Here is a 17,465-nt window from a genome sequence, read left to right as displayed (position 1 = left end):
AGTGTAAAGATCTACTATTGGGGTCCATTTTGTTACCTAAATTAAATTGCTCTGTATTGTGACAGTAATCATTGCTATAGTGTGTGTTCAGTAACGGTGTTAAATAGCTCTGTATTGTGACAGTAATCATTGCTATAGAGTGTGTGTTCAGTAACAATGTTAAATAGCTCTGTATTGTGACAGTAATCATTGCTATAGTGTGTGTTCAGTAACAGTGTTAAATAGCTCTATAGTGTGACCGTAATCATTGCACCAGGAACCCAGTCAGGATACAGATTAAACAAGTGGAATTGTAATGTAACAAACAAAATTAGAACTGGAACATTAAGCTCATAAATAGCTACTTTCTCCCGATTGGCTGAAAATGTGTCACCTACTTGAACATTCTTTTTTTTAAGCCCTTTTCATTTTATTAAAGAGCTGGAGAGACAGGAATATTCTGTCACAATATAGTTATTTAACACTTACTGAACACACACTATAGCAATCATTACTGCCACAATATAGAACTATTTAACACTGTTACACTTGTAACCCCTAGAGGGAGGCAGAGGTTAAGTGACAAGGGTATTTAAAGGCTTTCTGAGCAGGCAGGTAGCAGGTCTGAAAGCTGTGGGGCCTCAAAACACTGCCAGTAGCATGTTGTTGAGAGAGGGGATGTTGAACTGCTGAACTGTCACTCGGTAATCCTGTCCACTTGGTTTCTGCATTGTATATTTGTTTTATTAGTTTTTTGTATGATCTACAATGAAAGTATTTTTATATTGTCAGGTCTGCACTACTCGTATGTTGCTGTAGTAGTCGTGGAGTCCTGTCTAGAATTGTTTGGGGCGTGGCCTCCCCAAATGTGTAGGCACTTAAACGGGAGAATTGTGAGTGTATATAGATTAGGTTTATGCAAAGATGAACCAAGAAATGGGCTGTTTTAATATATTCTGTAACATGCTATAGTGTCACTGTCTCTAACCTGCATGGTTTATGTCATTTAACAGCTACAGGTGGAGACAGGGGGCTTGTTGTTCCTGGGTGACCATTGAGACTGATGTGTTTAACTTAAAGCTGTATTTGGTAAGGGGATCCTTTTATTGGTTTGTGGATTATATTGGGGTTATAGATAGGACATGCAATATTAATTTCTGACGTTTGTGCATTACATGATATGATCTGTGTAGTATTTAACAGTTTTGCCCAATTGCTTTGCTTAGGTATATGTCAATGCTATTGTGCTCTGCTTAACTTTGTTTGTCATTGCCTTATAGGTTCATGTTGAACAAGCGACCCCTAAAGGGCCGCTGTTCCTTTCCTTTCCATTTTTGATTTGATGTGTTTTGTGAAACAACCATTCTTCCCCATTTTAAGTACCATCTCAAACACTACTTTTAACAATTTTGATATGCAAATAAATGTATTTTGTAACCTGCTTTTTATAAATAATTATAATTGTTAATTTTGTACCACAATCTTGGGTCCTATCTCAACTAATTAGTAGCGGGGTCACACACTGTTACACACACTATATCAATTATTACTGTCACAATCACTTTGTAATGCTACTGATGTTTGTGTGCAACATTTGAGCTGACAGGCCTTTTTTATTTCAATCAATAAAGTCACCTTAATTCAAGTGATAGATTATATACAGGGGCATGCCATGTGGTCTACCTGCACAGCCTTTGTGATCTACTGGTAGATCACGATGTACCTTTTGGGCTAGCCGCAATTTGCAACTCTAGATTTGTTTACAATGGGATGAATCTAGAGTTGCAATACCCTCCATTGACTCCCCACTCATCCAATTTGGTTTGTGATCTGCTTGTCTGTGAGTTAACTCACAAACATTGCAGCTGTAGTCCAAGCTTGAATTATCCTCTTTCAATCTGCCGAGCTTGTTTTTCATAAATATCCCCCGTATACATGTTATGAGCTACTTTCTGTCAAGAAATTATGTGCAGGTGATTATTTTTCTAAGTGCTAGAGTTTGGAAGCACTCGTCATAAGTCACTGAACGGCCCAACATACCACCTGTTTCGAATGTGCACATAATGCAGGAGGCAGCAGCGCGACCCGTTAACAAAAACGAGTGCTTCCAAACTGCAACACTTAGAAAAAGAATCACCGGCAGAGGATGTCTTGACAGAAAGTAGCTCATAACATGTCTACGGGGGATTTTTATGAAAAACAAGCCCGGCAGATTGAAAGAGGATAAATTCAAGCTTGGACTACAGCTGCAATGTTTGAGTTTAACGTTGTTTAAGACAAGCAGATCACAAACCAAATTGGATGAGTGGGGAGTCAATGGAGGGTATTGCAACTCTAGATTCATCCCATTGTAAACAAATCTAGAGTTGCAAATTGCGACTACTTTTGGGCAACCCTTCAATACAGGATTCCTGTCCAGAATTGTTTTATTAAATATAGAGGGTTTAAGTCATTCTGAATGTATGTGTCTTTCTTTCTTAGGACGGAGATCAAGGTATAGACGCCGTTGGAAGGCTCTAGCCAGCAAGCCCAGTCAGCCAACGCAGCCAGCCAGCCCCGCCAGTCAGCCAGTGTAGAAAGTCAGGCTGCCAAGCCAGCGCACTTCAGCCATTGCAGCCTAGGGTTAGTCAGCTCAGCCAGGCCTCTCTCGAGGCCTGGCTCTCTGTCTGCCTGGCCCGGTCTGCCACAAACTTTCTGTCCTGGCCTGAAACTGTTTTTTTTTTCGGAGTCTGGGCTTGTAAAAAATGTCGCTGCGCTGGCTTGCTGAGCTCGCATTCTGAGCTGGCTGGCTTGCCAGGCCGGCTGGTTCTGTTGCTGCAAGGCAGGGCGGGGCAGACCGGGCCAGGCAGAGCCAGGCCTTGAGAGCTGACTAACCCTAACCCTTGGCTGCCTCGGCCGGCCTACCTGCATGCCTGCCTCGGCCTGCTTGCTTGCTTGCCTGCATGCTTGCCTGTCTCGTCCTGCCTGCCTGCCTGCAACTTGAATGAGGTGTGTAAACACTTATTTTACGGGTGTGGGTGTTGACCGTGGCTTTTGTGTTCTCCAGTTGTTTCTTGGAGAGTGTTCTGTCCAGTGTAACTCCAAGTTACATGGGGTGGGTATGGTTAGGTTTTTGACCATCCCAAGTGACGCTCAGTTCTTTTTTCGCGTCTCGGTTCCTCAGGTGGAAGCTGCATAGTTGGGTTTTTGATGGGTGACTCAATCTTCTGGAAGTCTGCTTGTTGGGTGGTAATGCAGAGGTTGTCGGCGTAGATTAAACACTGGCATTCTGTGGGTAGTGGCTGGTCGTTTGTGTAGATATTGAAAAGGAGGGGGGTGAGCACGCTACCTTGTGGGAGGCCGTTCTTTTGGGATTTCCATTTACTCCTCTGGTCATTTAACTGGACATAGAAGCGCCTGTTGTTGAGGAGGCTTTTGATGACTTGACACAGGTCCAGGTCACTGTCATGTCCAGTAGTTTCCTGACCATTGTGCGGTGTTGGACAGTGTTGTAGGCAGCAGAGGGATCTATGAATGCTGCTCCAGTTATTTGTTTTCCCTCAGACCCATCCTCAATGTGTTGGGTGAGGTTGAGCTCTGTCCAGCACAGGAGCGGCCGGGACGGTCTATGAGTGGCATGAGGTGTTGGAGTAGCAGCCTCTCATAGAGCTTGTAGGTGATGCAGAGGTGGGAAATGGGTTGGTAGCTCTTTGGGGATGATGGGTCTTTGCCATGTTTGGGGATTGCAACCACTTTGGCCTTTCTCCAGACATAAGGGATGGTTTTCTGTGCCATGCATGTGTTCAGCATCCCCAGGAGCCAGGTCTTTGCGTTAGGTCCCAGGTTCTGTATCATTCTGCCATTATGTCATCAATCCCTGCTACTTTTCCAGATTTCAACTTTCCCATTGCAGTTTCGAGTTCTTCTAGGTCGAAGGGTTTGGTTTGAGGGCTGGCTGATTGTGGTTGGTCTGATACCACTGTGATGGTATTCTCCTGTGGGTCGGCAGCGGTGTTTGTTACGACTTTTGGCCACCAGTTGTGATGCAACAGAGTTTGCTGTGACCATTGTGATTATGTGTGGTCTTTGCCAAGAAGGCGGATTGTGGCCCATGCCTTCCTGCTGTTTATTGTCATGTTGGTGTTCTCTATCATTTCCTTCCAGACTTTCCTCCGTTCATCCCCAACTTCACTGTCTATCTCCTGTGTTCTCCATTCATCTTGAGCGATACACAGTCGCCTGATGTGCGGGGGGGAGGTGCCGGCTAGCGCATAAATGCACGTGATCGGCTCCAACTTGAGCAGGCATACTCTGCTGTAGAGAAAGACAGGGCCATGGCAGTTGCACGGATTGTTTGTGGGTCTGCGCCCCACTTGGAGTTCACTAGTTTTCGCAGGATCATTTTAAGGTCATTTATACTGGTGACGGTCATTTACTAGTCTTATGAAGGTAATTTATACTGTTCAAGGTAATTTATACTGGCCAAGGTCATTTAAACTGGTGAAGGTAATTTACTAGTCTTATGAAGGTCATTTTTACTGGTCAAGGTCATTGAGGAGTGCGCGATTCTTCATCATTCTTGAGGATTTGAAAGAAAGGTGAAAATCTAAAGGCTATATAGTCCATTGCCCCGGAGGGCATACTATAGTATGTAGTTTTTCACCATTTCGGAGGATTTGAAAGAGAGGTGAAAATCACGGAAAAGTGAAAGGCTATAGTCCATGGTCTCGGACGGCATACTATAGTATGTTGTTTTTCACCATTTCGGAGGTCATTTATACTGGTCAAGGTCATTTACTAGTCTTACGAAGGTCATTTATACTGGTCAAGGTCATTTACTAGTCTTTTGAAGGTCATTTATAATGGTCACGGTCATTTATACTGTTCAAGGTAATTTAAACTGGTGAAGGTAATTTACTAGTCTTATGAAGGTCATTTATACTGGTCAAGGTAATTTAACGGCGCGCTTTAGTGCACGATTCTTCATCATTGTTGAGGATTTGAAAGAAAGGTGAAAATCACGGAAAAGCGAAAGGCTATAGTCCATGGTCTCGGAGGGCATACAATAGTGTGCCACTTTTTGCATGATTTTTGAGGATTTGAAAAAGGTGAAAGGCTGTAGTCCATGGTCTCGGAGGGCTTACTATAGTATGTTGTGTTTCACCATTTCGAAGGTCATTTATACTGGTGATAGCTTGGTCCCAATTCGTCCAAAAGCAACAAGATTGGTGACAAGTGTTTGATTTTTCGTATGGTGTTATATGGTTATAAGGTTTTCAAAAACCATCGCAAGCGAGTTGGGCTTGCCTCCTAGTGGTCTGTTTGCAATGAATCAAATATTAAAGTATATGGTTAAAAAACAAAATAATTGATAAAAGATTTTCCAATGGATTCTATTAGTATTGGGTATGCTAAATAACATATTAAAAATGTGGGTGAAAATAACTTCTGGAAAGGCATCATTTTCAAGATGGTGTCCACGGTGGCCTCAGTGAGCTTAAAATGCCTATAAACTGGGATTTAATATATACAAAATCATAACAATTATGCACTTGGTGACACGTTTTTCTTTTTTGGCATGGTGTTAGGTATGGGCATAAGGTTTTCAAAAACCATCGCAAGCGAGTTGGGCTCGCCCCCTAGTGGTCCGTTTGCAATGAATCCAATGTTAAATAGGCCAGCATTGGATTCATTGCAAACAGACCACTATGGGGCGAGCCCAACTTGTTTGCAATGGTTTTTGAAAATATTATTCCCATACCTAACATTATGCCAAATATCTAAAACCTTTCACCAAGTGCATAATTGTTATGATTTGTTATGTATTAAATCCCAGTTTATAGGCATTTTAGGCTCACTGAGGCCACCGTGGACGCCATCTTGAAAATGATGCCTTTCCAGAAGTTGTTTTTTCCTACATTTTTTATGTTATTTAGCATAGCCAATACTAATAGAATCCATTGAATATTTTCTTTTATCCATTATTATGGTTTTTAACCATATACTGGCCTTTAATATTAGATTCATTGCAAACGGACCACAAGGGGGCGAGCCCAACTTGTTGGCGATGGTTTTTCAAAACCTTATGCCCATCCCTAACACCATGGGAAAATTGAAGAACTTGTCATCAAGTGCACGATTATAACGAATTGGGACACAGCTATGAAGGTCATTTACTAGTCTTATGAAGGTCATTTATACTGGTCAAGGTCATTTACTAGTCTTATGAAGGTCATTTATACTGGTCAAGGTCATTTAAACTGGTGAAGGTAATTTACTAGTCTTAAAGTCATTTTTACTGGTCAAGGTCATTGAGGGGCGCGCTTTAGTGCGCGATTCTTCATCATTCTTGAGGATTTGAAAGAAAGGTGAAAATCACTGAATCTCTCGGAGGGCATACTATAGTACGGTATGTCGTTTTTCACGATTTCGGAGGACTTGAAAAAAAGTTGAAAATCACGGAAAAGTGAAAGGCTATAGTCCATGGTCTCGGACGGCATACTATAGTATGTTGTTTTTCACCATTTCGGAGGTCATTTATACTGGTCAAGGTCATTTACTAGTCTTACGAAGGTCATTTATACTGGTCAAGGTCATTTATACTGGTCAAGGTCATTTACTAGTCTTTTGAAGGTCATTTATACTGTTCAAGGTCATTTATACTGGTGAAGGTAATTTAACGGCGCGCTTTAGTGTACGATTCTTCATCATTGTTGAGGATTTGAAAGAAAGGTGAAAGAAAAGGCTGTAGTCCATGGTCTCGGAGGGCATACAATAGTGTGCCACTTTGATTTTTGAGGATTTGAAAAAGGTGAAAAGCGAAAGGCTGTAGTCCATGGTCTCGGAGGGCTTACTATAGTATGTCGTGTTTCACCATTTCGAAGGACCTGTAAATTACAACAAAACAAACTAAGGCACTGGTGTGGTACTCCTGGTTTTCCAGAACGGGGTTCAAGTCCCTGCAGTGCTCTGCTCAATTTGTTGTATTTACATGGTTTATTTAAATGTTCTGCTCATTGTCCATGGGCTCGGAGGGCCCATTTAATATTAGATTCATTGCAAACGGACCACTAGGGGGTGAGCCCAACTCGTTTGCTATGGTTTTTGAAAACCTTATGCCCATTCCCAAACACCATGCCAAAATTCAAGAACTTGTCATCAAGTGCACGATTATAACGAATTGGGACCCAGCAATGAAGGTCATTTATACTGGTCAAGGTCATTTAAACTGGTGAAGGTAATTTACTAGTCTTATGAAGGTCATTTTTACTGGTCAAGGTCATTGAGGGGCGCGCTTTAGTGCGCGATTCTTCATTTCGGAGGATTTGAAAAAAGGTGAAAATCGTGGAAAAGCGAAAGTCCATGGTCACGGACCGCATACTGGTCCTTGCATTTATACTGGTCAAGGTAAAAAAAGGCGAAAATCGCGCAAAAGCGAAAGGCTATAGTCCATGGTGTCGGAGGGCATACTATAGTATGTCGTTTTTCACGATTTCAGAGGATTAAAAAAAAAGGCGAAAATCACGCAATAGCCTAAGGCTATAGTCCATGGTGTCGGAGGGCATGCTAGTATGTCGTTTTTCACGATTGCGGAGGATTTGATTAAAAGGTGAAAATCACACAAAAGCGAAAGGCTTAGTCCATGGTGTCGGAGGGCATACTATAGGATGTCGTTCACGATTTCGGAGGATTTAAAAAAAAAGGTGAAAATCATGCAAAAGCGAAAGGCTATAGTCCATGGTGTCGGAGGACATACTATAGTATGCACCTTTGGGCATTCAGCAGACGTCTCCTGGTGCTTTTGAATTTTAACTTTTTTTTATTCAAGCCTTTAAAAGTTCAAATTACTGCAGCATTGAATGAGACTTGAACACAGAGTCTGTACTGAAAGTCTCATCATTAGACCACTGCACCATCAGTCAGACACTCTCAACCAAAGTCTCCTGGTAATTTTGAAGTGATCTTTTGTTTGTCAGCCTTGGAAAGTTCAAATTGCTGCAGGAGGAATGGGACTTGAACATGGATTGTCTGTACTGAAAGACTGATCTTTAGACCACTGCGCCATCAGCCAGACATCCTCAGCCAAAGTCTCCTGGTAATTGTGTGTGTTGGCCTTCAGTTAGTAAAGTTGAAACTACATTTGAACATGTAGAGCTGTATTAACTGAAGCCTATTGTAGCAGTGGCTCACAGCCCCAGCCTGATGACCTCAAAAGTCTCATATCTCCCCTGCACCATAGGCAACTGCTTTGGTTTAGTGGTTAAGATGTTGGCCTTCCGTGCGGGGCACCTGGGTTCGATTCCCGGGTGTTACACTAATGTACAAAACAGCGCTCAAAGCATTTGATGAATGTGATTCTGTGTTCAGGACTCAATTCTTTCAACTTTACTAACTGAAGGGTAACATACAAAAGATCGCTTCAACAGTACGAAGAGGCAGTTGTTACTGACTGATTGTGTAGTAGGGACTGATGATCAGACAGACTCTCAGCACAGAGAGTTCATGTTCAAATCCCAGTCTCCCTAAAGTCTAATGCTAGAGTTATTCAGCTTTATTAACTGAAGGCTATTCTAGCAGTTGCTCACAGCCTCAGCCTGACGACCTCAAAACTCTAATATGTCACAGGCAATTGCCTTTGACTTGTCTCAGTGGTCAGGATGTTGGGTTTCCACGTGGGAGACCAGGGTTCGATTCCCGGCTGTTACACTGACATGCAAAAGAAGACCTCAACAGCGCTAAGAAACATCTGATTAATATGATTCTGTGTTATTTTAACTTTACCAACTGAAGGCTGACAAACAAAAGATCACTTCAAAATTACCAGGTGACTTTGGCTCAGAGTGTCTGACTGATGGTGCAGTGGTCTAATCATGAGACTTTCAGTACAGACTTTCTGTGTTCAAGTCTCATTCAATGCTGCAGTAATTTGAACTTTTCAAGGCTCGAATAAAAAAATGAAAACTCAAAAGCACCAGGAGACATATCTGCTGAATGCCCAAATGTGCCTTGGTTCAATGGTGTGGTGCGCTTGATCGGTTGCCTCTGCTACAGACAGTTGGCAGGTTCAAGTCTCATGTCACAATGTACACGGAGGACCATCGGGAGGGTCCAGCTGAAGTTTTACCATGAAAATGTCCAATTTATCGTAGTCTTACCACCTCTCAGTCTGCCCTTTTCCAACTGGCCTGGAAGCCAGACATAAAAGAGGGACTTTCCCACCAAGTTTTGGGGCACCAATATGCAAATACACAGACTATTCTGTCAGATGATGGGCCAAAACCATGAACTAAAGAAAATGATGAAAAAACTACACACTATAGTAATTTTTTTTAAACGTAGAAAATCAAGAACTAGACTATTCTGACTATTCTATAAGTCTATAAGACTATTCGGTCAGATGATGGGCCAAAATGCATTGCTATTTCTTTTTAATGTTTGACCTAATTCTAACATCTGTAAAATGTTAGCTGGACAGGGTTCTTTCAGACATAAGCCCCTACTGTTAGTTCTCAGGAAACAGGGGGAGAGAACATCATCTTGTTAAGATGATGTTCATGTGATCCAGAGGTTGTGAGTTCAAATCCAGCTGAGTTCCTCCTACTTTCACTCTGTAGCATGTTTTGAAGAATAACATCCAGAAGAACACTGGAAAGAGATGGAAAGCTGAGGAGTTTCTCAGAGAGCATGGTGGCACTCTGTGATAAGATGCTGTGAGCCACAGGTTGTTGGTTCAAGTCTAGCTGAGTTTCTTCTACTCTTCACGACAAAAATAACTCAGAAACACATTGCATTGGGTGTTTAAGTTAAGTAACTCAGAAACTACAGAACATTTCAAAGTAAAAAGTTCCAGCATGTGTTCCCACAGAAAGCTGAATTATAAAAAGTGTGAATGGAGTTTCTATGTGAATGATTTTTTGACGTGCCACTATCTGCCATTATAAATTTCTCAAATTTAAAGCACTATATTTCTAAAATGATGCAACATTTCAAAGATTCCTTTTCAGGCAAACATGTCCACCGTAAGATGAACCTAAATAGGTTTGAATGGGGATTCTAGGTGTAAGTATGTAGGACTAGTAGCATGCCAAAGTTATAATTTTTTTCGGACGGCATACTATACATGTCGTTTTTCGTGATTTTGGACTATTTGAAAAAAATATGAAAATCATGAAATCACGGCATACTATAGCATGTCGTTTTTCATGATTTTGGAGGATTTAAAAAAAAAGATGAAAATCATGAAAAAAATGACATACTATGTCAGAGCCAGGACTTGAACCTGCAGCCTCCTGATTCCCAGGCAGGCTCTGCACCCAGTGAGCCACTGTGCATGCTGTTCTTAAAAGGCCGAATAGATAATGACAGAAGAGCCAGAGACTTGTTTCCATTGTGGTTCATAAACATTCGAACGTCTAGAGATAAACAACAGCAAAAGAAACAATAGACAAATCTCCTGTTATTTTATTTTTTGTATTTTATTTTTGTATCAATGTTGTACTCAAAGGGAACAGCAGACTGTGTTGTGGCAGGTAGCAAGTAGATCAGTGACTTATCACACTGGCTGCATGATCTGGAAATTGTGGGTTCAAACCCCACTCAAATCTTTACTTGCCAAAATCTGCCATTGACCACCATTCTGAATTTCTCAAATTTAAAAGCACTATATTTCTAAAACGATGAAACATTTCAAAGATTCCTTTTCAGGCAAACATGTCCACCGTAAGATGAACCTAAATAGGTTTGAATGGGGGTTCTAGGTGTAAGTATGTAGGACTAGTAGCATGCCAAAGTTTGTGCTATTGCCATTGGGAATGCATTGGGCGTTTAACCTAAATAACTCAGAAACTACAAAACATTTCAAAGTAAAAAGTTCCAGCATGTGTCTCCACAGAAAGCTGAATTATAAAAAGTGTGAATGGAGTTTCTAGGTGAATGATTTTTTGACGTGCCACTATCTGCCATTATACATTTCTCAAATTGAAAGCACTATATTTCTAAAACTATGAAACATTTCAAAGATTCCTTTTCAGGCAAACATGTCCACCATGAGATGAACCTAAATAGGTTTGAATGGGGATTCTAGGTGTAAGTATGTAGGACTAGTAGCATGCCAAAGTTATAATGTTTTTCAGGCGGCATACTATAGCATGTCGTTTTTCGTGATTTTGGACTATTTGAAAAAAAGATGAAAATCATGAAAAAACGACATACTATAGTTCATGGCTTCGGACGGCATACTATAGCATGTCGTTTTGCATGATTTTGGAGGATTTGAAAAAAAGATGAAAAAGATGAAAATCACTCCGATACCATGGGCTATAGTCCATGGTCTCGGAGTGATTTTCGTCTTTTGTCCAAATCCTCAAAAATGATGAAAAACGAGGATTTGAAGAAAAGACGAAAATCACTCAGAGACCGTGACGTAGAGAGAGTGACGCAGAGAGAGTGACGCAGAGACAGTGACGCAGAGAGAGTGACGCAGAGACAGTGACGCAGAGAGAGTGACGCAGAGACAGTGACGCATAAAATAAAATAAAATACAAAAAATGAAATAACAGGAGATTTGTCTATTGTTTCTTTTGCTGTTGTTTATCTCTAGACGTTCGAAAGTTTATGAACCACAATGGAAACAAGTCTCTGGCTCTTCTGTCATTATCTATTCGGCCTTTTAAGAACAGCATGCACAGTGGCTCACTGGGTACAGAGCCTGCCTGGGAATCAGGAGGCTGCAGGTTCAAGTCCTGGCTCTGACATAGTGTCCCAAAATCATGAAAATATGACAAAATATATTATGCCGTCCCAAACCATGGACTATAGTCCATGGTCTCGGAGTGTTTTTCATCATTTTTGAGGATTTGAAAAAAAGACGAAAATCACTCCGAGACCATGGGCTAGTCCATTGTCTCGGAGTGATTTTCATCTTTTTTTCAAATCCTCAAAAATGATGAAAAACGGCATGCTATAGTATGCCGTCCGAGGCCATGGGCTATAGCCCATGGTCTTGGAGTGATTTTCGTCTTTTTTTTAAATCCTAAAAAATGATGAAAAACGGCATGCTGTAGTATGCCGTCTGAGGCCATGGGCTGAACTTGAACCCACGACCTGTGGTTCACATAGAGAGCAGCTTATCACAGAGGCCACCATGCTCTCTGAGAATCTCCTCAGCTTTCCATCTCTTTCCAGTTCTCTTCTGGATGTTATTCTCCAAAACATGCTGCAAGGTGAAAGTAGCAGGAACTCAGCCGGATTTGAACTCACAACCTCTGGCTCACATGGACATCATCTTAACAAGGGTGCCACTGAGCTCTCAGTGATTTTTAGGTTGTAAGTTGTTCTTCTTGGTGTCACTTTTCAAATGGGGCCTTGGGATCATGTACAGAGCATTTGAATGGTGCTGTGCATCAAAGGTGTCTTTAGTGCTTTTAAGTGTAATCGTGGATGTTAATCAGATAATACAGAGGAGAAACCATGACAGGACACAGACAGCCTCCCCATTGGTGGATGTGATGCTGGCAGCCAGCCCAGGTGTGTTCTGGTCCTGTTGATTGAGCTGAGAAAAACTATATATATGGGCTATAGTCCATTGTCTCGGAGTGATTTTCATCTTTTTTTCAAATCCTCAAAAATGATGAAAAACGGCATGCTATAGTATGCCGTCCGAGGCCATGGGCTATAGCCCATGGTCTCGGAGTGATTTTCTTCATTTTTGAGGATTTGAAAAAAAAAGACGAAAATAACTCCGAGACCATGGGCTATAGTCCATTGTCTCGGAGTGATTTTCATCTTTTTTTCAAATCCTCAAAAATTATGAAAAGCGGCATGCTATAGTATGCCGTCCGAGGCCATGGGCTATAGCCCATGGTCTCGGAGTGTTTTTCTTCATTTTTGAGGATTTGAAAAAAAAAGACGAAAATCACTCCGAGACCATGGGCCTCGGACTTCATACTATAGCATGCCGTTTTTCATCATTTTTGAGGATTTGAAAAAAAGATGAAAATCACTCCGAGACCATGGGCTATAGCCCATGGCCTCGGACGGCATACTATAGCATGCCGTTTTTCATAATTTTTGAGGATTTGAAAAAAAGACGAAAATCACTCCGAGACAATGGACTATAGCCCATGGTCTCGGAGTGATTTTCATCTTTTTTTCAAATCCTCAAAAATGATGAAAAACGTTATGCTATAGTATGCCGTCCGAGGCCATGGGCTATAGCCCATGGTCTCGGAGTGTTTTTCATCATTTTTGAGGATTTGAAAAAAAGGCGAAAATCACTCCGAGACCATGGGCTATAGTCCATTGTCTCGGAGTGATTTTCGTCTTTTTTTCAAATCCTCAAAAATTATGAAAAACGGCATGCTATAGTATGCCGTCCGAGGCCATGGGCTATAGCCCATGGTCTCGGAGTGATTTTCATCTTTTTTTCAAATCCTCAAAAATGATGAAAAACGGCATGCTATAGTATGAAGTCCGAGGCCATGGGCTATAGCCCATGGTCTCGGAGTGATTTTCGTCTTTTTTTTAAATCCTAAAAAATTATGAAAAACGGCATGCTGTAGTATGCCGTCTGAGGCCATGGGCTGAACTTGAACCCACAACCTGTGGTTCACATAGAGAGCAGCTTATCACAGAGGCCACCATGCTCTCTGAGAATCTCCTCAGCTTTCCATCTCTTTCCAGTTCTCTTCTGGATGTTATTCTCCAAAACATGCTGCAAGGTGAAAGTAGCAGGAACTCAGCCGGATTTGAAGTCACAACCTCTGGCTCACATGGACATCATCTTAACAAGGGTGCCACTGAGCTCTCAGTGATTTTTAGGTTGTAAGTTGTTCTTCTTGGTGTCACTTTTCAAATGGGGCCTTGGGATCATGTACAGAGCATTTGAATGGTGCTGTGCATCAAAGGTGTCTTTAGTGCTTTTAAGTGTAATCGTGGATGTTAATCAGATAATACAGAGGAGAAACCATGACAGGACACAGACAGCCTCCCCATTGGTGGATGTGATGCTGGCAGCCAGCCCAGGTGTGTTCTGGTCCTGTTGATTGAGCTGAGAAAAACTATATATATGGGCTATAGTCCATTGTCTCGGAGTGATTTTCATCTTTTTTTCAAATCCTCAAAAATTATGAAAAACGGCATGCTATAGTATGCCGTCCGAGGCCATGGGCTATAGCCCTTGGTCTCGGAGTGATTTTCGTCATTTTTTTAAATCCTAAAAAATGATGAAAAACGGCATGCTGTAGTATGCCGTCTGAGGCCATGGGCTGAACTTGAACCCACGACCTGTGGTTCACATAGAGAGCAGCTTATCACAGAGGCCACCATTCTCTCTGAGAATCTCCTCAGCTTTCCATCTCTTTCCAGTTCTCTTCTGGATGTTATTCTCCAAAACATGCTGCAAGGTGAAAGTAGCAGGAACTCAGCCGGATTTGAAGTCACAACCTCTGGCTCACATGGACATCATCTTAACAAGGGTGCCACTGAGCTCTCAGTGATTTTTAGGTTGTAAGTTGTTCTTCTTGGTGTCACTTTTCAAATGGGGCCTTGGGATCATGTACAGAGCATTTGAATGGTGCTGTGCATCAAAGGTGTCTTTAGTGCTTTTAAGTGTAATCGTGGATGTTAATCAGATAATACAGAGGAGAAACCATGACAGGACACAGACAGCCTCCCCATTGGTGGATGTGATCCTGGCAGCCAGCCCAGGTGTGTTCTGGTCCTGTTGATTGAGCTGAGAAAAACTATATATATGGGCTATAGTCCATTGTCTCGGAGTGATTTTCGTCTTTTTTTCAAATCCTCAAAAATGATGAAAAACGGCATGCTATAGTATGCCGTCCGAGGCCATGGGCTATAGCCCATGGTCTCGGAGTGATTTTCTTCATTTTTGAGGATTTGAAAAAAAAAGACGAAAATAACTCCGAGACCATGGGCTATAGTCCATTGTCTCGGAGTGATTTTCATCTTTTTTTCAAATCCTCAAAAATTATGAAAAACGGCATGCTATAGTATGCCGTCCGAGGCCATGGGCTATAGCCCATGGTCTCGGAGTGTTTTTCTTCATTTTTGAGGATTTGAAAAAAAAAGACGAAAATCACTCCGAGACCATGGGCTATAGTCCATTGTCTCGGAGTGATTTTCATCTTTTTTTCAAATCCTCAAAAATGATGAAAAACGTTATGCTATAGTATGCCGTCCGAGGCCATGGGCTATAGCCCATGGTCTCGGAGTGTTTTTCATCATTTTTGAGGATTTGAAAAAAAGACGAAAATCACTCCGAGACCATGGGCTATAGTCCATTTTCTCGGAGTGATTTTCGTCTTTTTTTCAAATCCTCAAAAATTATGAAAAACGGCATGCTATAGTATGCCGTCCGAGGCCATGGGCTATAGCCCATGGTCTCGGAGTGTTTTTCATCATTTTTGAGGATTTGAAAAAAAGACGAAAATCACTCCGAGACCATGGGCTATAGTCCATTGTCTCGGAGTGATTTTCATCTTTTTTTCAAATCCTCAAAAATGATGAAAAACGGCATGCTATAGTATGAAGTCCGAGGCCATGGGCTATAGCCCATGGTCTCGGAGTGATTTTCGTCTTTTTTTTAAATCCTAAAAAATTATGAAAAACGGCATGCTGTAGTATGCCGTCTGAGGCCATGGGCTGAACTTGAACCCACAACCTGTGGTTCACATAGAGAGCAGCTTATCACAGAGGCCACCATGCTCTCTGAGAATCTCCTCAGCTTTCCATCTCTTTCCAGTTCTCTTCTGGATGTTATTCTCCAAAACATGCTGCAAGGTGAAAGTAGCAGGAACTCAGCCGGATTTGAAGTCACAACCTCTGGCTCACATGGACATCATCTTAACAAGGGTGCCACTGAGCTCTCAGTGATTTTTAGGTTGTAAGTTGTTCTTCTTGGTGTCACTTTTCAAATGGGGCCTTGGGATCATGTACAGAGCATTTGAATGGTGCTGTGCATCAAAGGTGTCTTTAGTGCTTTTAAGTGTAATCGTGGATGTTAATCAGATAATACAGAGGAGAAACCATGACAGGACACAGACAGCCTCCCCATTGGTGGATGTGATCCTGGCAGCCAGCCCAGGTGTGTTCTGGTCCTGTTGATTGAGCTGAGAAAAACTATATATATGGGCTATAGTCCATTGTCTCGGAGTGATTTTCGTCTTTTTTTCAAATCCTCAAAAATGATGAAAAACGGCATGCTATAGTATGCCGTCCGAGGCCATGGGCTATAGCCCATGGTCTCGGAGTGTTTTTCTTCATTTTTGAGGATTTAAAAAAAAAAGACGAAAATCACTCCGAGACCATGGGCTATAGTCCATTGTCTCGGAGTGATTTTCATCTTTTTTTCAAATCCTCAAAAATAATGAAAAACGGCCTGCTATAGTATAAAGTCCGAGGCCATGGGCTATAGCCCATGGTCTCGGAGTGTTTTTCATCATTTTTGAGGATTTGAAAAAAAGACGAAAATCACTCCGAGACCATGGGCTATAGTCCATTGTCTCGGAGTGATTTTCATCTTTTTTTAAAATCCTCAAAAATGGCATGCTATAGTATGAAGTCCGAGGCCATGGGCTATAGCCCATGGTCTCGGAGTGATTTTCGTCTTTTTTTTAAATCCTAAAAAATGATGAAAAACGGCATGCTGTAGTATGCCGTCTGAGGCCATGGGCTGAACTTGAACCCACGACCTGTGGTTCACATAGAGAGCAGCTTATCACAGAGGCCACCATGCTCTCCGAGAATCTCCTCAGCTTTCCATCTCTTTCCAGTTCTCTTCTGGATGTTATTCTCCAAAACATGCTGCAAGGTGAAAGTAGCAGGAACTCAGCCGGATTTGAACTCACAACCTCTGGCTCACATGGACATCATCTTAACAAGGGTGCCACTGAGCTCTCAGTGATTTTTAGGTTGTAAGTTGTTCTTCTTGGTGTCACTTTTCAAATGGGGCCTTGGGATCATGTACAGAGCATTTGAATGGTGCTGTGCATCAAAGGTGTCTTTAGTGCTTTTAAGTGTAATCGTGGATGTTAATCAGATAATACAGAGGAGAAACCATGACAGGACACAGACAGCCTCCCCATTGGTGGATGTGATGCTGGCAGCCAGCCCAGGTGTGTTCTGGTCCTGTTGATTGAGCTGAGAAAAACTATATATATGGGCTATAGTCCATTGTCTCGGAGTGATTTTCATCTTTTTTTCAAATCCTCAAAAATTATGAAAAACGGCATGCTATAGTATGCCGTCCGAGGCCATGGGCTATAGCCCTTGGTCTCGGAGTGATTTTCGTCATTTTTTTAAATCCTAAAAAATGATGAAAAACGGCATGCTGTAGTATGCCGTCTGAGGCCATGGGCTGAACTTGAACCCACGACCTGTGGTTCACATAGAGAGCAGCTTATCACAGAGGCCACCATTCTCTCTGAGAATCTCCTCAGCTTTCCATCTCTTTCCAGTTCTCTTCTGGATGTTATTCTCCAAAACATGCT

At 41.9% G+C, this 17,465-nt stretch overlaps 1 long non-coding RNA gene across 2 annotated transcripts; it reads left to right on the top strand.

The window, feature by feature from the left end:
* Positions 1-604: 604 nt before the first annotated feature.
* Positions 605-1,414, top strand: LOC306939763. Of its 2 annotated transcripts, none has more exons than XR_013791924.1 (4): positions 605-683; positions 772-872; positions 999-1,068; positions 1,260-1,414. It is a non-coding gene; the product is annotated as an uncharacterized lncRNA (long non-coding RNA). The 2 variants fall into 2 exon arrangements; XR_013791925.1 differs by having other exon boundaries at positions 993-1,068.
* Positions 1,415-17,465: the final 16,051 nt, after the last annotated feature.

The sequence above is a fragment of the Electrona antarctica genome, assembly GCF_951216825.1.
Source record: "Electrona antarctica genome assembly, chromosome: 16".
NCBI classification, from domain to species: domain Eukaryota; kingdom Metazoa; phylum Chordata; class Actinopteri; order Myctophiformes; family Myctophidae; genus Electrona; species Electrona antarctica.
Note: the sequence above shows the minus strand (reverse complement) of the source record. Positions and strands in the feature narration are given on the sequence as shown.